Source organism: Panthera onca, chromosome E2 (genome assembly GCF_046562875.1).
Source record: "Panthera onca isolate mPanOnc1 chromosome E2, mPanOnc1 haplotype 2, whole genome shotgun sequence".
In the NCBI taxonomy this organism is placed as follows: Eukaryota; Metazoa; Chordata; class Mammalia; order Carnivora; family Felidae; genus Panthera; species Panthera onca.
The window spans coordinates 31,771,358-31,797,698 of NC_138353.1; the positions used below are offsets into that span (position 1 = coordinate 31,771,358).

Consider the following 26,341-nt stretch of genomic DNA (forward strand, 5'->3'; position numbering starts at 1 on the left):
GACTTTTATTTTTGGATGGGCTCCAAAAGCTCTTGATCTTTGTGCCTGTCTCAATTACATTTTAGAACCAACGTGGGTAAGATACACTCCTAAGCACGGCAGAAGATATAAATACATCTGTCTTCAAAGGCCTTCCAGTCTGGTAGAGGGGAGTCGCTAGGGTGGGGGGTGGCTTGCACGGCAGAATACATACGTACAGATGAACAAACAAGATAATTTCAGCGAAGGAAACAAACAAGGAGTCTGGTAGAAAGAGGAGACTGAGAAGGGCAGAGGTTAGGCAAGCTGGGATTGGGTGGCTGGAAAGAGTCTCTATGACTGGCTACCTTCAAACTAAGACCCTCCAAAATGAGCAAAATAAAGAGAAAAGACTTCAAAATGGAGGCAGCAAATCACATGCTGGGTAACCCCATATAATACATATTTTTTAAGTTTCTATTCATTGATGTTGAGAGAGAACGTGTGCACGTGTGAGGGGGGGAGGGGCAGAGAGAGAGAGAGAGAGAGAGAGAGAGAGAGAAAGAGAGAATCCCAAGCAGACTCCACAAAGTCAAGGCAGAGCCCAATGTGGGGCTTGAACTCACAAACGGCGAGATCATGACCTGAGCCGAAACCAAGAGTCGGATGCTTAACTGACTGAGCCAGTCAGTCGGGGTATAAAAACAACATATTGTTTTTCTATGTGTTCTTGGTTGATTGAGCCGTGCTTTGACACACGAATATACTATCATAACAATCTCCCAGAATCAAAATGGTACCCAAACCGAGTATGTGTGGTCCATCTTATTTCTTTGGCAACACGGAGCGCAAAGCAGTTCTTAGTATCTGGGTCCTGATCTTGGTTCTGCTATGGATTCACTGTGCGACCTTGGGCAGGTCACTTAACCTCTCTGGGATACTCCTCTAAACAAAGGGCCAGGCAAAACGTGACGATCTCAGAACTTTAAGGGCCAATGATTCCATGGTCTGATAGAACAAAACAAAGCTTCCTGAGGTGTCATTGGTAACACGAGGATTCTCCCACTTGGCAGAAAATTACATTACTGTCTTCTGACCGGGGATCGCCGCAAAGGTTGTGAGCTGGGGTTGAGTTCTCCGTTTTGAGCCCCAGTTTGGGCTGCCCAGGAGCTCTGGGGATGCGTCCCGGCGAGCACCCACATGTGTCTTGTATTAGTGTTATTTTCTTAATGTCAGCGGCCCTAAAACCTGCCCATTTTACTATTGAGTTACCCAGCTTAGACTTGTAAGTATCGCTTACACATAAATACCGTCTCCAGACGATGAAACCACTGTTTGGGTTGCATTTTCTCCACCTCCCCCTTCTTTGCGAAGGTGTTTATTGCGGCCATCAGAAATAAAGTGGATCGATCACAGTGCTGTCTGTAGACAAACTGAGACACATTCTCGAGCCTTTGCTTTGGGAGAGAGAGAGAAACGCTGGTTGTAGGCTGTATGGCTTCGGTAATCCGGTGTCTCGTCCAAGCTGGGATTCGTGAAGACATAAGGGAGACTCGACGACAGTGTTTGGAATGAATGTAGAGAAATGGAAAACAAACAGGCAGAGGAAATGTCTGTCTTGGGTTCGCCGCTGCTTGGTCCGCAGCTGGAGTTCGGAAAGATCCTTGATTTCCACTACTGTGACTTTGGCAAGCACCCCCTCTCGGAGACGGGCAACAGGGGCCCACGCCATCTTGTAGGGTGGCAAGGACAATTTGCCTTCTGGTTGAGAGAGAGCCCTCATGATCCCAATATTTGATTGGAATCGAAGGTAACGAGAAAACAGATACCCCCTGAGCATCTCTCCCATTAGCGCCTCGCTTTGGTTTCTTGAATCTTTTACCTCGGAAGTACTGTTTTTAGAGTCAGGCATCCTGTAGTTTCCTTAACACACACCCCACCTTCTCCCACCCCTGCAGACTCACACACACACACACACTGTCTCAGGCGATCTCTTTCCGGTTTCTTTTGGGCTGTGTCTACCCAACTGCAAGCCAACCGGGCACCATAACGCCCAGTGTGTCTGCGAGTTCGGCCCAGAACGCCGAACACGCTGACCCTTTGGTTAGAGATTTTGCCCATTTTTGACAGAAAATATTCCGTATGGTCATAACAACCCCCAAAGGTCAATTGAACAACCCAAGCCAGTGAGATTTTTTTGTTACTGTTTTTAAATGTTCTGAGATTCGTTTTTTGACACGGCTCAAAAATCCAGCAATATATTCGGTGGAAAGTCTTGCTCCAAACTCCTGCTTAATTACCATACGACCCTAAAAGGTTTCCTTTGCGCAGATGTAAATACAAACACGGGGTCTTGTGCCTTCCCTTTGTTACACAAAGGGAGCAGCTTACACACGCCATTCACCTTTCTGCCACATCCTGAGAAGAATGGCTTTCGTTTAAAATTTTATCTGCCAGTCCGCCATGGTCGTTTCTAGGGTCAAATAATAGAGTCAGTAGGAAAAGACTTTGAAAAAGGTTAAAGGAAGCCATATACGTTTAGGAGAAGGAGTTAGAGGATGGCCCTACCCATTTGGGAATTATTAACATGGAATCTTCAAGAATTTTCAAAATAGAACATTCGAGAATCATAGAAATTCAAACTCAGAGGAACCCTTAGACCTCAGTCGGTGTTAGATTAAGTACTCTCAGAAGATGATTATGAAATTTGAAGCCAATGGGTAGGTAAGGATAAAATATTTTTCCATTTTTATTTTTTAAAGAGAGAGAGAGAGTGTGGGTCAGGGAACCGGCAGAAGAGAGAAAGAATGAGAAGGAGGTACATCCAGGCTTTGCTCACATAGAGAGGCCTGTTTGGGTGAAGTTGAACAGCTGTTTGGTCTCTTTGACTCTGTATAGACATAACCATAGTTTCTATCAGAGGCTGAATAGAGAATCCGTAGAATATACACTTCTATGTCACATATGTCGCAGTCCTTTAGATGAAACGCACACATCTATCCACAACTGTGTATAAAGTGGTGCGAATAGAGATCGTGCAGCTTAAGATGCTTGAATACTCAGTGTGTGTGTGCATGTATATACTCACTCAGCTAAAGCTGTATAGAAACTCACAGATCCAAACACTCAGCCTCAGAACACGCAGGCGTGCTGGCCGGGGGACAAATCGCCCTGTAAGCAAGGACCCCAAATACACCCGTGCTAGCTTGCAAAGGACGTTCCTTCCCTCATAGTGTATGTGGTATTCCAATGTACAGATTCCCTTTGCCTATGAAACTCGCTATTTATTACGTTACTAATTAAATGATGACAGCGCTAAGCAGTAGCAAACCAGGGTAAATTGCTACCAAAATATTTACGGACAACCTCCTCACGCGGACTCGGGCTGTCATACATTCAAGAGCCACACACCGTGCAAAGATGGAACTCACAGTCTCCTGGTTCCAAAATGAAAGGGTGCTCCTAACAAGGAAGTAAAGGAGAGTGGGCCACGTTCCTTACGTGATGAACACAAGAGTGAGGGAGTTAGAATGAACGTGATTTTCCAGATCGAGATGTGGGCCTGTTAATTAGTCCATAGCACCTCTCCTGTTGCCGGAATTTCCTTCCAGTGGTTTTGGTTTTGTGGTGAAATGTGACATCCTGGGGCTTTCCGTCCTGGGATTTTACACTGTGACAGCTCCTCTCAGAATTGGGCTGTTGACCCCGTGCTTTTTTCGTGGACACATGAACATCAACCGCAGACATCCAGGCTGCATGCTATTGGCAATGTGTTTCTTTATTTTATTTTTTTTTATTTCTACAATGTATTTATTTACCCTGAGAGAGGGAGAAAGACTGAGAGAAAACTCGAGCAGGGAGGTGCAGAGAAAGAGGGAGAAAGAGAATCCCAAGCAGGCTCTGCCATAGGCACAGAGACCAATGGGGGACTCGGACTCACAAACCGCGAGATCACGACCTGAACAGAAACCAAGAGTCAGACGCTTCATCGACTGAGCCTTCCAGGCGCCCCTATTGGCAATGTGTTTCTAATGAGTGTAGCTCACCTCTTCTTCATGGAAAAGTCTGAGCTCTGGTTTTCATATGTTAGGAGAGTCAAGCAGACCTCACAACCCTGGGCTCCTTTGGAACTCGTGACCCAAACTCAGGGCAAAGAGCTAACCTACTTCGGGGGTGACAATTGGTACAAGCTAAGTTCCGCTAACGGACCTCTTAATATGAATGGAGACTGCTTTCTAATTCATTCTCTCTCCTTTCGAAAAATCAATGGGAATATAGTTTCTCTTTGCCTACCCATTTGGTGTCTCTCCAATTCCATAATCGCTTTCTGAGATTGCTTAACGCAACATTGATTCGGGTTGTTCAATCGGCAGTCGGGAGTCCTGGGACTGGGAAGTGTAGAATATTTGCAACCTCATATTTCATGTCGCATTAGTCGACAACATATTTTTAAGATGTATATTATTAATGACACAATAAAATCTCATTAGCGGATGGGGTGGATAGATGTGGTTTATCTAACATCAAGCAGAAATTGGCATCTTGAGGGAAGTATCTAGATTCTGTGATCCCAGACACTGATATTGAACAAGCAGGGGCCAGGAGCAATCTGCTATTGATTAGATGCTGCAAGTAATTATATTTACCGAGCCGTTTTATTGGGTGGGGCAGAAGGTGAGGTGGTTCTTCTTTGGAGTAGAGAGAGAGCAATCAACGAAGACGTTGTCGGTGAAAGCCCTGGAGCCGGTGTGATTTTCTCAGGCTTTACTCTCAGTCTTGCCCTGGTCCTAATCATTATTTAGGAATGCAGCGGATGCTGGAAGGTTCTCAGCAGCTTCCCTTGTTCCAATGCTCCTCTTTCCTGGCAGCTTCCTCGTAGGTCCAGCAGCAGGGCTAAGCCTTTGTGTTTTATTCTACCCCAATCTCTACCCTTGTCCGTCACCAACATCACCAGGACCACCACGACCACGATTGCCGTCACCATTACCGACACCAACAACTCCGGCAGCACGAAAGTGGCCGCTGTCACCATCACGAAGAGCATCATCACCATCACGAAGAGTATCATCACCATCACCACCATTATAATTAGAATGCCTACCACCACCGCCATTATCCGTCTGTATCACACCGGTACCCCCACTACGACCACTAATAACCCACTGCTCACACCATCACGACCGCCACGACCGCCAGGATCATCACGCTCCACCCTGCTCAGTTTGGCGGACACGAGTTTGAAGTCCTGCTCTGCCGTCGCGTCCTCCTCATTGGTATTATCATCCGACTCAGATAGGTTGTGACGAGGCACAAGTAAGTTACAAAGAGCAAATGTCTGTAAATCCCTTAGCACACAGCGGGCGGGGGATAAATAGAAGGGCCGGACCACGTCTTCGATCAGATATTATGAGTTCTTAGCTTTTTTGTTCCTGAAGCCTTTTTCTAACTCAAGGGAGATTACGGGCTTTGGCGTTTCTTCCTTCCTTCTTCTGGACACTTCGGTTCTGTGGTCGAATTATTCGTAAAAACCGTTCATGCATCAGAAATACGACGAATCATTCCAATCTTACCTTCATCCTTAGCTCATGCCCCTGGCGTGCCTCAGTCCTGTCCCACCTTGCCACATACAACAGGTATGCACCTGACCTCCAAGCATTAAAGCCATGGAAGCGACTGTTTGCTGAAATGTCCGTGTCTAACAGGTGCTCGGGGTTCCAGAGGAAGTCCATCCTTCTTTCCTGTTCTCTCCTCCATGACCATGTTCACCTCCCAAGTGCAAGCCACTGCCTTCTCTTGACTGGGTGTCTACAGTGTGTTCCTAGCTGACCTCCTCCCTGCCCCCCCACCCCCAGTCTCGCCCAGTGTGGTAGGGTGATGGCAAAAATGGCCCCAATTCTTTCCTTCTGCCTGTGTTTGCCTACTTGTCATGGGACTTTGCAGCTCCTCTCAACAAAAGGTGGAGTCTGTTTCCCCAGTGTGACCAAAGCAATGCCGTGGAGCTCTGATGCTAAGTCTCAAGAAGCTTTAGCTATATCTGCACCTCCTCTGGAATCACATGGGGGTGAAGATAACTCGGTGCAGTGCAAGCCGTCCTGGACCAGCCAGCCCCAGCCGGCCTACTGGTGGGCTAATGATGCATGGACAAGCCCAAGCAGGATCAGCCCAGCCCCGTCACCCCACAAGCTTATAAAAAATGAGATCTCAAATGTTGTCCCTGACAAAAATGATGTTCCAAACCACTGAGTTGGAGGGTTGTTTGTTACGCAGCTACATGGCAGCACTAGATAGCTGATACACCTCCTCCAATGTCTTGCCTACCCAGCATTCAGCACGATCTTCTCAAAACCTAAGTCTGATCTGCCCTGCTTGATATCATCCTCAACTCTCTTGGGGTGGAGCCCAAAACAGAACGTGGCATGTGGCCCTGTGTGTCTGACCTCTGCCTGGGTCACGGGTCTTGGGTCATACCTCTTCCTGCTGACTTTTTCTTCCCAGTCACGCTGGCCTTTCTCACTCCTTGAACAACCAAAGTGAATGTCCTGCCTCTGGGTGATTGTAGATGTCGTTCTTCTGCCTGATGTTCTTTCCACCTTCTGTCAACCTCACTCTCTGCACAGCTCACGCCCTCCCTTCCTTTGGGTCTCCACTCAAACGCCCACTCTTCAGAGAGGCCCTCCTGACCTCGTCACTCAAGTAGGCACCTCTTGTTCGCCACAACCCCTTGTTCGTTTCCTTTATGACAACTATCCCAGCTCAGAATGAGTGAGTCTTTTCCTCCCTGTTTGGGGGTCTACCTCTCTCACCAGAATATAAACCCCATGAAGGCAGGGGCTTTATACGCCTGCCTCATGGGTTTGTCAGTGTTTAACTTAGAATCAGAATCAGAATAGGGACTCGATAACCCATTTTTCTATCCCTGAAAAAGCAATGACCGTATCAGGCACCATTCCTAAGTGATTTACATGGATTGATCTAGTGTATCTTTAAAACAACCCCGAGGTAGTACCATCGTGATCCCATCATGTAAATAAGAATATGGAAGCATAAAGAGGTTAAACAAACTGTCCAAAGACACAGCTAGAGGTCAGCATTATCAAGATATGAACTCACAGCCTGGCACCAACATCCGAGTCCTTAGCTACTCTGCTCCTCTGTCCTTATGAGGTGGGACCACTGAACGTCCACTGAACACAGGGGGAAACCTAAGCTTTGGAAGCTCAGACCCCTTGTGTCAGGGTCTCCCAGGTATTGATTACAAAGGTGGTATTAAAGCCTAAGTGATCTGACTCTTCACCACTAGACTTTTGTCACCACCCATGCTGTCGCGTCGGGACCCCACGTCTGGCCAATGCGGTTTCCTCTTCCTAGAATTTCCTTTCCCTCCTCCTCTCCAACTCACTTGGCCCACTCCTACCGATCCCTCAGGATCTGGCTCCATTATATCCTTCCCCATGGAGCAAGATGGATGTCGCCTCTCCTCTCAGTGCCTACACCAGTTATTCCCAGTACTGACCACACTGTACTGTGTTTACCCTTTCTACCCAACTACAGGGTGAGCTCTTAAAAGCAAGACTCACATCTACCCTACCACCATAACCTTATCACAGTGCCTGGCACCTGGTAGGGGGCTTAGTTCACAAAATCTGACTGATCAAAGGAGATGTACACTTATGACTTACATTGGGTGTTTATTTCCATCCCTGGGAGCCGATTTCAGTTTTTCCGATTAAAAGTCAATTCCAGGGCCACCTGGGGGGCTCAGTTAAGCGTCTGACTTCAGCTCAGGTTATGATCCCACAGTTTGTGAGTTCGAGCCCTGCATCTAGCTTGCTGCTGTCCCCACAGAGCCCACTTCAGGTCTTCTGTCTCCCTTTCTCCCTGCCTCCCCCCACACTCTTGCGCAGAGCTCTATCTCTCTCTCAAAAACAACTATACATTAAAAAAGAGTCAGTTCCATAATCAGGCAAATGCTCAAAAATAGGTATATAAATAAGTTCATCACAGCATTGTGTGTAATAAAAAAAATAGCAAAAAAAAAAAATGGGGCGCCTGGGTGGCTCAGTCGGTTGAGCGTCTGACTTTGGCTCAGGTCATGATCTCATGGTTTGTGAGTTAGAGCCCCGCGTTGGGCCCTGTGCTGACAGCTCGGAGCCTGGAGCCTGCTTCAGATTCTGTGTCTCCCTCTCTCTCTGCCCCTCCCCTGCTCACGGTCTGTCTCTCTCTCTCTTTCTCTCTCTCTCTCTCTCAAAGATAAATAAACATTAAAAATTTTTTTTTAATTTAAAAAAAAAGCAAAAAAAGAAAAAACCTGCCTTAGTCTGTTCAAGCTGCTATAACAAAAGTACCATTGCATACCATACACCGGGCAGCCTCAACCACAAACATTTATCTTCAAAACCCTGGGTGCTGAAAAGTCTGAGATCAAGGTGCGGGCAGGTTCAGTGACTGGTGAGGGTCCACTTCGTGATACATAGATGGCCATCTTTTCACCATGTCCTCGTAGGGTGGCAGGGACAATTGAGGCCCTTGGGGTCACTTTTATAAGGGCACTAATCTCGTCCACGGGCGCCCCACCCTCATGACCTAATCACCTCTCAAAGGTGATCCCAACGCCATCACGTGGGGTAAAATTGGAACATGTGAATTGGAGCAGAGGGAGTGAACATTCAGTCTAGTCAATAACTTCAGTGGCCATCCATCAAGGTTGGTCAACTGCATTACTGTTCATCCACATACCTAAAACATATTCAGGAATTTTAAAAGATAAGGGTAGAAAATATATTTATTGAAAGAAACTTGTGTACAGTATACGATTACACTTATTTTATTACTTTTTTAAGTGTTTATTTTATTTTTGAGAGAGGTTGAGAGAGCACGCACCAGCCGGGTAGGGGCAGGTAGAGAGGGAGGGAGCGGTCCCGAAGCGGGTTCGGCACTGAGAACAGAGAGCCCGGTGCGGGGCTTGAACCCGCAAACTGCGAGATGATGACCTGAGCCAAAGTCAGATGCTCAGCCGACTGAGCCACCTAGGCGCCCTATATTACTGAATTTAAAAAGCAGATTACAAAAACAGTATACAGTATGGTTCCCCCCCAGTTTTTTTTGGTATCCCCCTTTTTTTTATCCCCCCCCTTTTTTGGTATATTAATGGGTAATGGGTAATGGGTAGTGGGTAATGCATAAAGGAAGAGAGGCATCTACAGACAAATTTCACAGAAACAGTGTGAAGGGACATCGACCAACTCGTCCATGTGTCAATCTTCGGTAAGGCAAGGTGAAATTGCAGGTAATTTTCTTCTTTACAGTGTTCGGATTTCTTCTGAATTCGTTTTAACAGTGATCCACCAATAGCCATACTATACCAGCCCAAATAAAACAGTAATTATGTTTTAACATTATCCAATCATCGTATTTCCATGGCAGGCTCCATGGCCATGACCACACATATTCCTGACCCCACGAGAAATGCAGCGGAGTGCCCCCAAGTGTTTCCCAGGGGCATCCAAAGCGAAAGGGAGTGCCTGGTGGTTGCAGGACTTGGGACAAGCAGGGGTTGGTGTTAGGAATTCAATGCCAGCTATCTGAGGAGAGGTGGTGTTAAGATCTTCAGTGTAGAGGGGCGCCTTGGTGGCTCAGTTGGGTAAGCGTCGGACTTTGGCTCAGGTCGTGATCTCATGGTTCGTGGTTTTGAGCCCCGCATCAGGCTTTCTGCTGTCACCAAGGAGCCCTCTTGGGATCCTCTGTCCCGCTCTCTCTGTCCCTCACCCACTCACACGCTCTTTCTTTCTCTCCTCTCTCTCTCTCTCTCTCAACTAAATAAACATTAAAAAAATTCCTCAGCGTGGAGTTTTAGCAGAGTCACTGGGTTTACCACTTACAAAGTATGTCATGTCTACTCCCCTAACGCACTTCCCGTACTTTAAGGAAATGTGTGCCGATGTCGCAGGACGGCCATAGGAAAGGCATGTTCTCCCCCAGTCTGCCACCACCATCCCAGTGAGAGGTGTCCATGTCATCCTGATTGTGGCTGTCTCCTTCCACCCGCCCCCATCCCCTGAAAACGGAGTGAAACATGTCGTCCTTTGGATCGATGTTCTTAGCATCAGATCATAAGGGAAAAGTAAAAATGCTCCCACATTTTTATACCCTCCTGTTCTATTTGGCAAATAGAGAGGTTTCCAACCATAGGTGGAACGAGCTCAGTTCAACAACACCTTCATTTTTACGCTATGATGTGGTCCACACTGGAGTGTGGGTTGAAGGATATGGCGCTTCATTCGTTCATTTGCTTGTGCTTTCAACAGACAAGTGTTAGGCACCTTCATGAGCCAGGCTGTGAGCCGAGGATACAGAGATTGACAGGACATCCCAATGGGGAGAGGGAGATGGACCCACGGACAGATTATCTTATTATAAGAAACTTCCTCCCCGACATGTAGAAGGGAGCCACGAAATAAGCGGCCACGTGGGCTGCAGGGATAAGAAGTGAGTCCCTTGATGCAGGACTGCCGTTAGCCCACATGGTGCCTTTGTGCCAATTAAGGAAAGACTCCTTTTCTCGAGATACTTCACTTCCATCTGTCAAAAACTTGTCCTGATTTTGTTTGGACAAACCGCATTATTTTCATCTGCCAGGAAATTGTCATAACAACAGTAGAACTCTACAGAGGATATGTGAATGGCATCCTCTTAGATATGAGCTCACGTGCGGTACACAACTTGCACAGCTGTACATATGGGGCTCTGTCTAAGTGGGCCCAGGGGTCCAGGTTGGAGGTGGGAGCATGTCCTGGCCCGACCAAAAAGTCACGACTGACGTGGCACACTCTGGCTCGCTTCCCTCTATGAACCCACATTGCGTAGCTTCTTGTGAAGGGAATCATATTTTTATGTTGCCCTGAAGCCTGGTCTAATTAATCTAAACAGATTCCATTTATGATGTGTAAGCCCTGAATTTCGTAGCTCAAATGGACTATGTGAGCCCAAGGCTGGTACACCAGCCTCACGAGGGGACCAGAAGGGGGGCTCATCTACATAAGGAACAGGGCGGGTATTGGACAAAGCATGGAATGAATAGGGAGACAGTAACACACCTCACATGCTTCTGGCTGAAGGAGAAAACCAAAGACATCTAGTTCTTAACAAGTCCACGACTCATGGTTTCCCCAAGCTGTTCTAGAAATTACCTCGGCATCGGTAAACCCTAACATGCCAGGTCGGTAAATCTCCATGTTGGGAGCTGGCTTTGAAAACCACCTGCCAGGAAGGATGGAGGATCCAAGCCATGATGGGACACAGCAGCGGACCGAAAGCCCTGCCTTCCAGTGGACCCGCCCCGTGTCCTCCCAGAGAACCTTCACCCCGCGTCCAGCCGGGACCGGGAGGGAAATATTCCTCCTTTTCAGTCTATGGACGCATCGCAACCAAAAACACGTCCCCCTACCGTTGCCCCTGTTGGGAAGAGGAACTCAGATAAAGGAAACAGATACATATCTGTTGTTGGAGAGCTTTGTTTCCACACATGATATATGGTTCCGGAGGAGGAGGTAGAAAACAAATAATTGTGTCTCCTCACCACCGACAGGTCTTTAGTGGGGCCGCCGGGGAGAGTAGATGCTGGAGATTAGCGGTGACCTCACAATAGATCCTCGGTACAGGAAAAGTGTCTGAAGTTTATCTATTGTTAAGTGAGATAATTTATCGTCGCCAAGGGTTAAGGAGCAATCCCAGTCCCTTCCTACTTCGGGAACAGAGATTTATAAGATGGTGACCAAATTTAGACGTTGAGGCGCTGCAGGCAGAGACGTCCCCAAAGGCTGATGTGGCTTCTGTGCGTTTGAAGCCAAGTCATTCACGGAGCTAATTTGAGGCTCTCCTCGGAAACTATATTTGCTTTCTGAGTGCATGGTGAGTTTTCATTTGGGCTCTGACCAGCTGACAGCTATGCAAGTTTGTAGATACCAGTAATTGAATACAGATAACCTTGATGGGTGACCTCGTCAAAGCCAGGCCTGACTGCTTCCCATTGTTCCTGGTTTTGCCGGTTGATACTAAACTGCTGCTGGATGAATTTATATATTAAGAATTCGCTGCACTGGGAATTGCTTATCGTTCCCCGGTCTACCCTGTAAGCTTCTATTTACTTGACGTGGTGGGCTGGGAATAAAAGCCGTGATTTGACTGTTCACTATTAGTGACAGAGAACAGCGTGTTGGAAAAGCTTTATTAATTTCTGAAAACAAAGCGGGGGAGGGGGGGGTCACGCTTTTGCTTGACGCAAGTCACGGGGAGAGGCTCTTGTCTCGCTAAGCTGCTTACGGCTGTCTGAAGTTGGTCCGCGGCCATCTTTTTTAGGTTCCATTTAGCTTAAAGGCAGAGTTTGAAGCCAGCTCAGCCCTGTCTGAGCGACACAGTGTGGCGCTCCTGTGTTTTAAGGGAAGTATTGGAAGAGGTTCAGGATTTATGGTTAATTCAGGGAGGTGCTGTAAGAAGTCTGTAAGAGGGAAAGGTGGCTATGATCCCGGGGACAGGGGAGGGCAGGTCACCGGGGCCACATGACGAGAGGGGTACAAATTAGGCCAAGTGCTTGCGTTCGGCTGCCTGGATATTTAAGCAGACAACTGTCCGGCAGAATGCGACCGTGGGACTCTCCACGGTAGGCCCCGCAGCCATCTGACTTTCTTCTTGAGACTTTTCTGAATTGTTGAAATGTCAACAGCGAGCACGGATCTCGCTTTTGGCCACCAGGAAACAAAACAAAACAAAACAAAAAAGATGAAACCGTTGAGGAAAATCTTCTCGAGTAACCATGTTTTCCAGCCTTCCAGAAGCTGATCTGTATTTCCCCAGGCTTCCTTCCCAGGCTTTGAACTTTGCAGCGGGTGTGGAGGGCGGTTAGGCAAAGGCCAGAGCCCGGGTCCCCGTTAGAGGGGTAGGGGTCAGAGGGTGGCACCACGGACAGAGGAGGGGGAGGAGGGACAGGTGCAGGTGGCAGGGTAGCCTAGACATCTGGCTAATGGCATGTCGGAAGCTAATAACGCGGGTGCGTTCGGGGAGGTCTGGGCCAGAAGCGGTGCGGGCGGGAGCTCCCGGGGCCCTCGCTGCCAGGCAACTATGTGTCATTGCTCAGCTGAGGGGATCAGCCTTTGATGCTTCCAACATCAGAACATCAGAGCTCTTCATCATCCTGAGAAGGAAGGTTTGGGTTAGTCAGCCAGGGCAAATAGCTCAAGGGAAATTTCATTTTCCCTTTGTCGGGCCCTCTGCTTTTATGTGCTGGGCCGTCCACTGCAGCTACCTCTCGGGGAGAAAGAAGGCTGGCCGGGCCCAGGCGCAGGCAGCCAATTTGGGGCCTGGCTGGGGAGGAGGTGAGCAGCTCAGGGTTGGAGGCCCTTCCGGGGAGCGGGGGCTGCTGGAGGCCTGAAGTGACCTCCCTGTCGCGCCCTCTGCTTGGCGGACCGGCCGGGGCGGTTCTCAACCCCGGCCAGTCCGACCCGTCCGGCCTCCCTTTCCCGACAGGGCCGGCCCTGTGTGGGTCTCTGCCGCCCTGGGCACGTTTCCCGTGTAAAGAAGGGAACGAAGGGCCTGCGAGATGCCGGCCCCCAGCGCCTTCCACCGACACTCGTGGAGCGTGCAGCCGAATGTCCTGGGTTCGAATCCAGCCCCGCCTCTTCTCCGCTCTCCAGCCCTGAGCAATTACCGCGTCATTCTCTTGCCTTAGTTTCCTCGTCTGTAAAATAGGCACGGTATCGGGACCGACCCTGCGGCGTTGTGAAGATCCGGGGGAACTAAAACGCTTACGGTGGCCCCCTCTCTGCCCAGTACGAGAAAGGGCTCCATCAACACCAGCCATCACTCGAAACATCCGTATGAGATTCATCCGCACACCGTCCAGAAACCCTCAATATTTGATTTCTTTATTTTTATTAAAATTTTTTTTAGTTTATTTATTTATTTTGAGAGAGCTAGAGAGAGAGCAGGGGAGGGGCCGAGAGAGGGGGAGAGAGAATCCCCAGCAGGTTCCTCGCTGTCAGCACAGAGCCTGACGTGGGCCTCGAACCCACGAGCCATGAGATCATGACCTGAGCCGAAATCAAGAGTTGGACGCCTAACCCATTGAGCCCCCTAGGTGCCCCAGAACCCCTCAATATTTTAAAAGCAGCTTCAAGAGATGGTTGCTTTTTCCAGCAGTGGAAACAATGCTTGGTAACCAAAACTGTGCTTTCAAAAAAAAAGTGAATACAGCCTGGCCAACCTTACCTCCACCCTGTAGTTCTGTTATTGGAATGAGCTACACCAGGACCCGGTTCTTGGGAATTCAGATGCCCCCAGATAAGGCAGGGGCTGGGAGCAGCTGGCAGTGCTAGGTGTGGGCTGGGCAGGAGAGACGGGAGAGCAGGGCTTATACCAGGGATGGAAGTCAAGCCGGGGAGCAGGGGTCCTTCAGCCTAGGGAGAAGTGATGGTCAGACGGAGGGCCTTGGCAAGGAAAGAAGGGCCACCAGACTGTGAGGTCCAGGCGGGCCATTGTATAATCTAAGATGCCTGGTGAGCTAGGTTGGGCGTTGGGACAGCTGCTGAGGTGAGCTTGAACTTGGGCTCCAAACGATTTGCCCTCCGGCATGCTTCGTGATATCTGTGACATTTGGAGGCCCCGGGTATTTGCAGGAAGGCATTTCGGAGCGTCGGGTGACAGCAAATGACTTGAGGCTGGCTAAGGAGCAGTACGAGAAGATTGTCACAGGGACCTCGGCCTCTTCGTCTTGTGAGCCCCGCATGGCATCGGGATATGGGTTCTGAGATCCACACCGCAGGACTGTGGCTGGAAGGATCTGAAAAGCTTCCACATCTTAGGGCCATGTAAGCGTGGAAATCCTATGTACGTACCACCTGAGGTGGTTCATTCATTTGATCAACAATATTTACTGAATACCAACTATATGTAAGAAACCAGGCCAGGTGCTGGAAATAAGTTCTCTCTAGGACAGAACGTTTTCCCCGGATTATCTATAGTCTCACACCCAATGCTTTATGCCAAAACTCACGGGGGGAAGCTATTCAAAATGCAGACTTCGGGGTTTTACCCAAGGGATTCTGGCCCAGTGAGCTGAACATGGGCCCTGGGCATCCGCATGTTGAGCGAGTACAAATTTGCCTGCTGAGACCAAGGAGCCGTGGCAATGTCTGTTTGCCTGTCCATCCACCTAGCTATTATTTACTGAGTACCCACTAGGTGCTAAGCACTGGGTTGGTTTCTGGAAATGGGAAGAAGGGCACGCCCTTGCCAGCAAGTTGCTCGTGACTGTTGGAAAGAGCTGACCTCAAGAGCCACAATGCTTCCTATAGTTTCATATTCTACAACCTCTAAAAGGGTGCTCTAAAAAAGAAAAGTCTAAAACAAGAGATAAGAACACATTCTCTGTTCCCTAGCCTATTAGGTCCAGCTGTACGGTTTATAAAGAACAGAACGGCACTTACTAAGGGCCAGGCAGTTTTGTAAGCTGTATGCATGCTTTCTGTAACATGTTAGTCTTTGCAACCACTTTATGAGGCTAGGATTACGAGCATTTCCATTTTACAGATGGGGAAACTGAGACATAGGGAGGTCTTGCAGCTAGGAAGTGGTGAGCCAGAAGTTGAACCCGGGCAGTCGTAACCCCAGAGCTGACACAATTAACGAGGACAAGATTTCCCAACCCAGCGTGCCATTGCTGCCGTTTTGAGGCTGAAAAATGCTGACTTAGAACACGTTATTCCGATCGTTATTCTGATACTGGATCTACACAACCAGAAGAGAAAAGATCTTATGTTTTGGCTTGTGCTTTAAGGAACTTAGAGCAACTTCCTTTTCTTGAGTGCCAAGGTGGGGGTGAGAGCGTGGGCCTGGGAGACAGAAGGCTTTACCTCACAAATGGCCGGTCCAAACATTTCGTTTCCCAAATAGCTGCAAACCTCAGCTTCAAAAAGTGCATCTGAATTGGCAAAACGCTCACAGTTTGATAATGTCAACATGCCCGCGAGGACGTGGGGATTTTGCTACTCCCATCCACAGCCGATAGGCGTGGAAGGCGGCTGAGCCACCTTGGAGGGCAATTTGGCAACATCCAGTCAAATTTCGGTAGGTGTGTCCAGGGACTGTGCAAGCCCACTTCTAAACACGCCCAGGTGTGCCCAGGGAGAGGGGCAAAAGCATGTGATTGTAGCATCGGACAAACTGGGAACAACCTAAATGCCTACCAGTAAGAGAGGTGAGTGAAAAGAAGAAGGTCGTGATGCACGGAGCCCTTCCAGAAAGATTTCGGCTTGCTGCTTCAAAGCCATGGCTTGAGAAACCCTTCCCGATGTCAAAGAGTCCAATGGTTAGAAACATAGGATTGGACCCAGACCTCCTGCCATGAAATCTTGGCTCCTTCCTTTACTCACGGTGTGATGTTGGGCAATCACAAGGGCTTTGTTTCGTCGTGCACGTTTAGCTGCCTCATCTATGAAATGAGAGTGATGTTAATAGCACCTTGCCCATAGGGTTGTTATGAAGATGGAAGGCACTAATTCAGGCCAGTCTTCTAGAATGGTGTGTGTTCTCCTGGAATGCTGTAACACGCAGCGTTTGCTGCGTGGGGTTGCTATCTAGCCCCGGTAAATGTGAAATGGGATGAGACTGATGATGATGATGATGGTTAGCTATGGCTTGAGCGTGTCTCGGATATTTATTGGAAAGGTAAAAAGCAACAACAGCAACAACAACGATAACAAGGTCCAGAGAAATCAACCTGGCTGGTATGAACCACGTCGAAGATCTGATCCTTATTCGCTGGCAAACTAGATCAACTCATCTTGCAGCCAGGAGAGTGGTTAGTGAAAAGACTAGTTGTAGCCCCCCGATGGAGGGGAAAGGGCAACGAAGAAACCAGGTTTCAAGGATGGGGCACAGAGGCACGGGTGCTTATCAGGGGTAAATATGGCGTCCATACATTGACTTGGCCATGGCGAAACTAACGGAAGCCTCATCCCTCAGGGGCAGAGACGGTGGCATGGCAAGGACTTCCATTCGGGATGCAGTGCCAACGTCTTTTGTCATCCTGAGAGTCTGAAACGTTGTTCAGGATTTTCCCACAGCGAGGGGAGTGTTTTCATTCCGGTCCCCAGTGCGTCTGTTGGGTCCAACAGAAACGTTGCTGCTTCCGCACACATCCCTCCCGGAACTCCGATGTCCAAGTGTGAGCTTTTTCTCAGTGAACTGGCTGCTGCTTTCTGCAGCCTCGCCTACTGACCCTTGGGGGCTCCCGAAGACCGACAGAGGAGAGTCCTATTTATTTAGCAATTAGCAATTTCTCTCAGAAAACACACGGGCGCTTAGCGGCGAGGAGGTTGCGTTCTATTTCGCCAAAACGTGCCCGGGCTTCGTCCTCCATGATAAATGACAGGTTCTTTGGAGGATTCAAGTAATCCGGCACCTCCAGGTCTGGCACTGAGGCCTCTGCTCGGCCATGAAGCGATTTTCATTTCAGTGGAAGATATAAGAGTCACGTTCCAAACCGAGGCGGAATAATTCCCAGGCATCTGTAGAGATTCCAGAGCAGTCACTGTGCTCTGTTTACCAACACAATTAAACCTCGACCATTCCCAGCTGCAGTACAAATATAATCTTATCTACTTAATGTCAGCCGATTAAGTCATCGGGGCTGCAGAACGGCAAACAGATATTAATAACCAACCTAGAAGGGAGCCATTTCGGCGAGGTGGCTTACGGTGGCAGGTTCTTGGGCCTTACGGGGGAGAAGTTCACACCTTCCTGACCCTGCTATAAAACACTGCAACATTACAACTTTTCAACCATGTCTAAAAGGCCAATTTAGGTTTATTCCCATCCGAGTTTATGGCCATGGTTCAGCAGGTGGAAACCGGTATTCGCTGCGGTCCGGCTCTGGGTTCATGCCAGCACAGATGTGTTCAGTCAAATGACTAATTGAAAACCTTAGACAAAATCAGCAGCCTGGCCATTCTGCCTGCATAATAAAACAGTGCTGATAAAGGCAGTGGAGAAAAAAAAAAATCTACCCATCTCATCATCAGTGCCATTAACAATCATGAGTAAAGATGAAAACAACGCATGGTTTATTCTGCAAATGAAGGCATATAACTAGATGGTTTCCCAGGGGCCCATTACCCTTTTTAATAATACATCAAGGAGCCTGAGCAAACAGTTTGTATGTGCAAACCAAACAGAGCAAACTATTTACAGTTACCGCATACAGAGACAACTCCCAGCACTCTGGATTTAACAAATTTATAAAGGTACATAACATGATAGCTATTAGCAAAATTAAAAGAGAACCATTATAGACTTACATTCTGCCACGCTCATTCGCCAGTCAAGAAGCAATTGCCAATGCCAACTTTCAATTCAGGATTCCACCCCCCCCCCCACCTTCCCCCCCTTCTTTCCTCCAAGAGAGGAGCCCGACTTGGACTCAAATTATGTGCATGAATAATAAAATACCATCTAATTAAAAACTGTAGTTAAATATGCAAAAATTAATGGTAATGAGATTGTGTAATACCTTTGAGTATAGGCACTCCGTGAATCACTCACAAAAGCTCCTTTGCTTGACCTAAACAGGGGATAACAGGAGCGGCTTTGAACACACTTGGTCCTGGCACCCCACGGTGTTCTATGATGTTTCATACGTGCTCACAGCCAGGGCATCAAATGGCCAAACTGGGCCACGCGTGGCCGGGCCAAAGCGTTCCTTTCCAGTTCTGGCGTGGAGCAAGAACGGGCAGGCTTTTAGTGGGCTTTGTGCGAAGGGCTCGGTGGAGGAGGGGGGAACGAGGCAGGCTCTTGTCATCCCAAAGCGATAAGGGCCCTCTCGCGAGATGATGGTGGCCGAACAAACAGACTCCTGGTGGTAAGAAGCAGATGGAAAGGTCTATTTTGGGACTCATTTAAGGTAGTTTCCCTACAAGCTCCCCAGTTACCGATGCAAGGTTCTTTCCCATCTTGGATTTACCAAATCATTCTAGGAGAGCACCCCAGCACTGTGGCCTGGGACAAGGGAAGCTACCAGAAACTTCTCCCAACTCAGCTACCAACTTTTCTCCCATGCAGTCTCAGAAGACTTTGCTATATTGTCCACACAAGCTACTGACCACATGCATATTCCTCAGCTCCGTTTCAAGGAGCTACTCGTCTCCTTTTTTTTTTTTTTTTTTTTTTTTTTTTTTTTTGCTTTTAGGCCCTCTTGGCACTTGACCATGCCTTTGGGACTGAATCCACTTCCTGAGCCCATGCCCTGACATTTGTTTTAGACACGGGAGACTAGATGTCACCCATCACTTCTGCTTAGAGCTTCTGAATCTCAACTCTCCCAGCCTCTGTCCTCTGATTTCTTCACGGCTGGTGGTTCTTCTTGAGGATGGTTGATAGCAAACCAAAGGGCAGCACCCTTCAAGAGGAGAATGGGATCTTGGTGCGGTGGACAATTTCAGACTCACTCGATATGGCTGCTTTCGCCTTTTCATCTGTTGGAATGGAGTCTGACATGCTGAGAAGTAAGCATTTCTTTGGAGGGGGGATTTCTCATTCGGATGCACCTGATGGAAAACTTCCCTATCAGCACCTTCTTGAACATGCCCATGCCATCCTGTTTCTGATAAGGGTTCTTGCCAAGTGAGTAGGTATTTCAGCTAAGCGATACCTTCTCGACAACTCTTTCCACTGGTGGGTTCATCGGCTATGCAAGTGAACAATTGTCGTGATGTCGGCACGGGACATTTCATTTGGGAATTGCATTCACTGTCAGCTGATCTTAACCGCTTCTGAGATTTGTATTGTAGCATTTGGGGCGTGTGAGAAAATGGTGACCTTGATTTTCCTTTTTTTTTTTTTTTCTTTCTCCTGTCGAAAAAGTCTGGATTTCTTCCCTCCTGTCTTGTGGATGCTACCTGACTTTCTCAGTCAGCAGCCACATTTTAATGGTGGAAGCACAGTGGTAAGAATTTCTGATGTTTGACCTGGCGAAGGTACAAAGCGAGCCTTCTTAAGATCCTTGGACAAATCAGACTTAGGTTTGGTGTCCGAAGAAGGCTTGGTGCCTGATATATAGGTTCCCTGTTGATAGATTGATCGACTGATTGGTCATTTACATGTCCCAAAGGAGTGAGATCTGAGAATTTAGTTGAGGGTACGGTCTCTAAGGTCATTCAGACTGGTGCTCATGTTTCAGCTTTGCTGTTTGCTAGTTCCCTCACCAACCTGAGCTTCAATTTACTCACCTATAAATAGAGATCATGTAATGTCTCCATCACAAAGTTCATGTGTTGATTAAATAAGAGAGTATTCAGAAAGCATAAGTCTAAGCTCATAGTAAATACTATGCTATACTATACTAAATATAGTATAGTACTAAAGCTATACTATAAATAAATTATATATAAATATATTATAAATATAATAAATAACAATATTATAAATAAATAAATAAATAATAATAAATAAATATAATAAATAAATAAATATATAAATATAGTATAGTACTAAAGCTATACTATATAACAGCAACAACCACACCGATAATAGCTACGAGAGCTGATTTTCCATAAAATCACTTGAAACAGTGTATGAAAAACAGAGATAAAAAGTTAGGAGTGAGTCAAGAAGGTTTTGGGCAAAGGAATAAATGGATGTACTGAGAATGAACATAATAAGGATCACAACGTAGATAGTTTTCCAAGTATTTTAATGTACATTATTCAAAGTAACTCACAGTTAAGATACTTTTGACAGCAAGAAGTAGAATATTGAGTTATCAATGGCTTAAAAATTTAGGACATCGGTTGCCCTATATGGCAAGAAGCCCAGAGGTTTCCAGGCAAGAGCGTTCAGGAGATCCTTGATTCCAGAGTTGGCTTCCCTGCAAATCTTTTGGCTTCCCCTCATGGTTTCAAGATGGCTGCCCAGCTCCAGCTCTCACATCCTCATGAAACTTTGTCCAAAAGAAGAAAGTCTCAGGGGCAGGGGAAGGGGTTGATTTTCTCCTTACTCATCTCTGGTGGAGGAAATCTTTTCCCGGGCTTCCCGGCAGACTTCTCATGATAACTCATTCAGCAAGGTTGGGTCACAAGCCCATCCGTAAAGCAATCTCAGGGAAAGGAAGATGGGATCATTATATTTGGCATTGACCAGCAATGACTCATTCACCAAGGTTGGGCCCATCTTTCCTGAGCACACTGCCATCGGGAACCTGAATATTACAGGACTTCTGCTATCAAGAGCAAAAAGTGGAGGGTGATGGGTAAGTGAGCTGCCAAGAGGGTCTGCCGAACACTATGGCGGCACATGTTATGGCTAGCGTTTGTCAGATATAGAAACTGTGTCTCAGATAGGTTAAGTACAAAGTTCAAGGCACATAGATTGTGAGACAACTAGACCTAGAAGTCAGGGATTTTGGATCCTGATTTAGTGTTCATTTCAACACATTCAACTGTAAGATGGGATCAAGTTTGAAACTCTGAGCTCCCTGACAGATAGAGTAAAAAGGCCAAGAAAACGAACTTTAGAGTTCCCCTCAGGATCTGATCAAAAGAGCGGTATGAGTTTATCTGGAGGGGACCATTTTCCTGGCACTAAGTTCTTGGAGGAATTTGCTGGGTGAAATCTTACACAAGGGACGTAGCCACATAATGGATAATGTAAAAAAAAAAAAAAAGAAAAAGGAAAGAGAGAGAAAGAGAGGGAACTAGCAGAGGCTCCACTACCTATGTAAAAACAGAGTGTTTTTCAACATTTTTTTCTGTTAAGATATATGTAAATGTCATGCTGTCATGGGTGAACCCAGGTTTCGACTAACCGTACAAAATTTGGCAGGGAAGTTAATCTCTACTGTCATGGAACAAATCAAAACTAATAATAGTACACGGGGAACAATTACTCAGAACATTTTTTTTTGGCATAGATAAGCTGAGCTTTGGGTTACGTGCCATTCCTGGTGCCTCCATGACCCCGTCCTTTCTTCTCCTTCTCAAAAAAGGCAAAAGAGTGAGGGAGGCTGTTCTATGCATGACTCCGAACTGATTCTTCTTTGTGTTTCAAAGCCAATCACTTGCCAGACTTCACTGCTCTCATTAGTTTAATTGTTATGCCTTATTGCATATACTACAATCGCAAAATAGACACGGGCCTCCCTGATTTCAGAAGAACCGTGAGCAAATTCACCTCCCCGAGGAGGTGTTTAATTAAGGAGAAAACTCTGACACTTCCGGAGGCTTGCCAAGCCCTCGTTCTTCAAAATTACCTTAAATAAATTTGCACACCATCCCAACAGGTGGACTTCCTTCTACCGAAGAAGGACGGAGGTTCACTGTCTTGCTAGCTAGTGTTCAAAAAAGGCCCGTAACCACTTGCAATTATTCCTACTTACCGTATTGACCTTGTATTCATTCATTCAGAGAGAAGTTGGCCTGCATGGAGAGCATACACATGAATCTCAGAGCCACCTGCAGTCACTGTGGCAAGGCCATCCCTCAGCCAGCTGTCTTCATTGCCTGAGAGAGCTTCTGACCTCCAGTTTCAGCATGATCTAGTGATTTGGTTTGTGGGTGAGCACAGACACCTTTTAAAGAAGTACCTATGGTTGTGTATCAGGCAGGAAATAAAGTCCTTTCTACCATAGAAGGCTGGCATGTTACAGAGCAAAAGTGTTTGTCACTCTGCTTATGGAAACGCAGAGTAATCGTTTAAATATTTCTTTAAAAGAATGACGAGGGGCGCCTGGGTGATGCAGTTGGTTAAGTGTCTGACTTCGGCTCAGGTCACGATCTCACGGTTCATGAGTTCAACCCCACAGCGGGCTCTCTGCTGTCGGCACAGAGCCTGCTTCAGACCCTCTGTCCCCCTCTCCCTGCCCCTCCCCTGCTCTCACTCTCTCTCTCGTTTCCAAAAAAAAATTGAATGAACATTAAAAAAAAAAGATTAATGATTATTTTGTTCCTGGAAAAAGATATTTGTAAACACGTGTAGCACGATATTGTATTGATTAAGGGGAATCTTGAAATTTAAAATAGTCATAAAGGCACATAATGGCACAGATGCATGAAAGTCAATAGATTGGTGACAAAGTGAGAAAACACAAGGAATTTTATCCAGCTATCTTATAATTATTTATTGAGCACCTGCTGTGTGTCCGGTACTTAGTTTAGTCTGGCAGGGGATGTGGTGAGGAGTAAGACCTAGCCCTTAGTACTTGCTCTGAAGATGGTTCACAAACTCCAGTGCTTATAAGGGCAGCATAAATGCACGATGCCTGTCAGGTGAGGACTGTGGCAAACTTGAGATTCTGTGCCCTGCTTAAAGGGGTGGACGCTACTTGGCTTCCATGACGATTTCCATCCGGGAATACTGGTCCAATGTAGCTAGATCATCCCACTTTATAAAATAAACCAGAACTTAAAAATTTTGTGTAAAACTCCCTCTACTTTGCATCGTTACTATCATTTAAGTAAAATAAAAAACTGTGAGGGGGCAAAGGAAAACATGTCAGTTTGCTGTTTTCCCTGAACTGATTCGTGGGTTTGGCAGTGTGAAAACTTGACTCTTAGTGGCATCCATTTTCTGGCCATTTTGTCTTGCGAAGAAATTAATTACACTTATGTCAGCCAAAAATACCTTTGGGTCTTTAAATCCTTTTTTCCCCCTCTCTTTTTTAAGATGAAAGTATTTCTGCCTAATTGACCAGCATCTGCCATTGTGAGATTCTGACCCTCATGAGAGATGCTGAGAGGTGGTATGAGGGCTGTCAGCTTATTTCAACTTGATTTCAGCCACCAGTTAAGAATTCCTTTTCTTCTCATCGCATGGGAGTGAGCCTAGTGGTTGAAATTTGATGACAGAGGGGAAGGATGAGAGAAAACAAGAGAGAAACAGAGAGAAAGCAGGACGGCCGGAGGGCTGGGATCATGCAAAAGATGAAACCAAGTAGCAAACTAATTTCTTATTTTTTCATCCACGTGTCTATTCATCCATAGATACATATTGAACATCTGCGATGTGCCAATCTTTACTTTAGGCATGGATGTATTGGTGGGGTGGGGCAGATGAAGTCTCTGCCCTCATGAAACTTACATTCCAGCCAGGGTGTGGAAAGGATGTGATATGAACAAAGGAACGAATAGAGTCACTGGAAATGGCAGTAAATGCTGATGAATTAAATAAGGCAGGGTAGTGAAGTGTGACTACACATCATTTTGGTGGGAATGGTCAGGCAGGTGTCTCTGAGAAGAAATTGGAGCCAAAACCAGAACAATGCCGAGAAGCCAGCAAACTATAGGAAGATCTGCGGAAAAGTGATAAGGGATACAGGGCAAAATAGCCTGGAATTGAAGACGGGGTCAGTTATTCCCATTTTCGTGTGTTCTTCTGATCTTTTTGGTTAACAAAGGGGAAATGTCTCCATTTGGTGTTAGTATGTCTTCCTATTAGTAACATCTTTTAAAAAAATTTTTTTTAATGTTTATTTATTTCTGAGAGAGAGAGAGAGAGAGCAGAAGAGGGGCAGAGAGAGAGAGAGAGAGAGAGAGAGAGACATAATCCAAAGCAGGCTCCAGGCTCTGAGCTGTCAGCACAGAGCCCAACGCGGGGCTTGAACCCATGGACCATGAGAGCACAACGGTGATATAAAATTGCCTTTTTGAATGAATGTAGTTCTGTAAAATGAATGAATCAGATACACAGGCAATCATCAATTATGCAGGAGCAGAGGACTTTCCAGAAGTGAGATGACCAGGTATGTTGTTTTACCCTTCTGTTCTTGGGAATCACTCCCAAATACCCGGAAGAATGAGAAACAAACACACAGCCTCCATCTCTGCTGAAACTAGAAGCCATCTGTGATCCTAAACCATGACATGTTAGGATGGAAAGCCGATTGAGAAAAGATAACCAAGCCCAAACAAGGAAGAGCTGCTGCAATGACAATGTGTAGCCGAGTGAAAGTCTGTGTAACTGTACAGTCTAGCCCTCCCTGGGCCCTTTCTTTGCCTGAAGAGTCCCAGAATGCACCAGCAGGATGATAGCCTGCTGGTAAGTGGGAAGATTCCAGCCAATTACTTCATTAGTGCTGCATTCGTAAACATACACTGGCTGCAAAGGATTCACAGATTTTAAACGAAAAGCCCCACCAGGAAAGCGAGAGACCAAATAAGAAATCGGAAGTAAAGAAATTCTGACGTATCAGAGATAACGAAAGGAATAGAGGAAACTGCCACAACGTTATAATTAATAATCGCAGAGAGATGAAAAAATGTACTGCATCCATTGCATCCAAACCAGGATGTTACTGCTTTTTAGGATTCAATCAAAGAACAAATAAGAAGGAACTCTATAAAATCAAAGTAGGGTTGAAGAAATAATAAATACAACTGGAGGATTGGGAAGTATGGTTGCCAAAGTCTCTCAGTAATGAAATTAAAAGATTTAAAAAATGGGAAGATAAGATGAAAAAAATGACAAGACCTCCTCATGAGGTCTGACGTCTGACTATCCGGCCTTCTAGAAAGAACAGAGAGAACATGAAATGGAGGAGTGAAATGTATCAAGGAAATATGGAAGAAAAATTCCAGGACTGAAGGACATGAGTTTTGTCATGTGGGTTGAGAGGACCCGCCAAGTGAATTCTGAAAGTTCCACCTAAGGCTAATCAGTACAGTATTTCAGAAGACCAAATAGAGAGCCTCTGAAAACTTTCTGAGAGGAAAAAAGAAATATCACACACGAAGGACTGGGAAAAAGAATGGAATCAGACCGTTAACACTGGGAAAAAGGAGACAGAATCTTTAGCACATTGAATAACAATGAGCTTCCAACCGAGAATTCTATATCCAGCCAAAATATCAAGTGTTGGGGTAGAATCAAGACATCTTATGGACAGCATATCTACCTCCCATGAACTCCTTCTCAGGAAGTGACTAGAGAATGTATTTCATCAAAAAGAGAGTTTGGGACCCAGGAAATGAATCTAACAGTTGAAAGAAGCAAAAGAATTCCAGGATAAGGTAATATTTATAGGCATACACCAGTCCTCAAGGGCAACTGGTCCAAATTGAAGGACAGAGGGCTTCAGGAGGAAAGCCTTTAGGAAAAAATAAATTAAACCAGTAGACGATCTGATATTTTGAACACACGGATAATTCTATTAAGAAGTTATTGGAAGAAATGGGAAGAATTTTAAATAGATATTAAAAAAAAAACTAAGAAAATGAAAAAAAAAGTGAGATAATTTACTCCAAAAAGAGATGCATTTTCCAAAAAAGAAACATAATTATGGCACTCCACTAGGTTCAACAGCAAATGATATTTGCACTGTCATAAAAATGAAAACATTGGATGCTGC

At 46.4% G+C, this 26,341-nt stretch overlaps 1 long non-coding RNA gene across 1 annotated transcript in view; it reads left to right on the forward strand.

Moving 5' to 3' along the window:
• The window catches only part of LOC144614695 (uncharacterized), a 135,482-nt gene extending 112,859 nt beyond the window's left edge, over nt 1-22,623 (forward strand). Inside the window, exon 3 of the long non-coding RNA XR_013552700.2 lies at nt 22,404-22,623. This is a non-coding gene — a long non-coding RNA (uncharacterized LOC144614695). The remainder of the gene's footprint in view (nt 1-22,403) is intronic.
• Nucleotides 22,624-26,341: the final 3,718 nt, after the last annotated feature.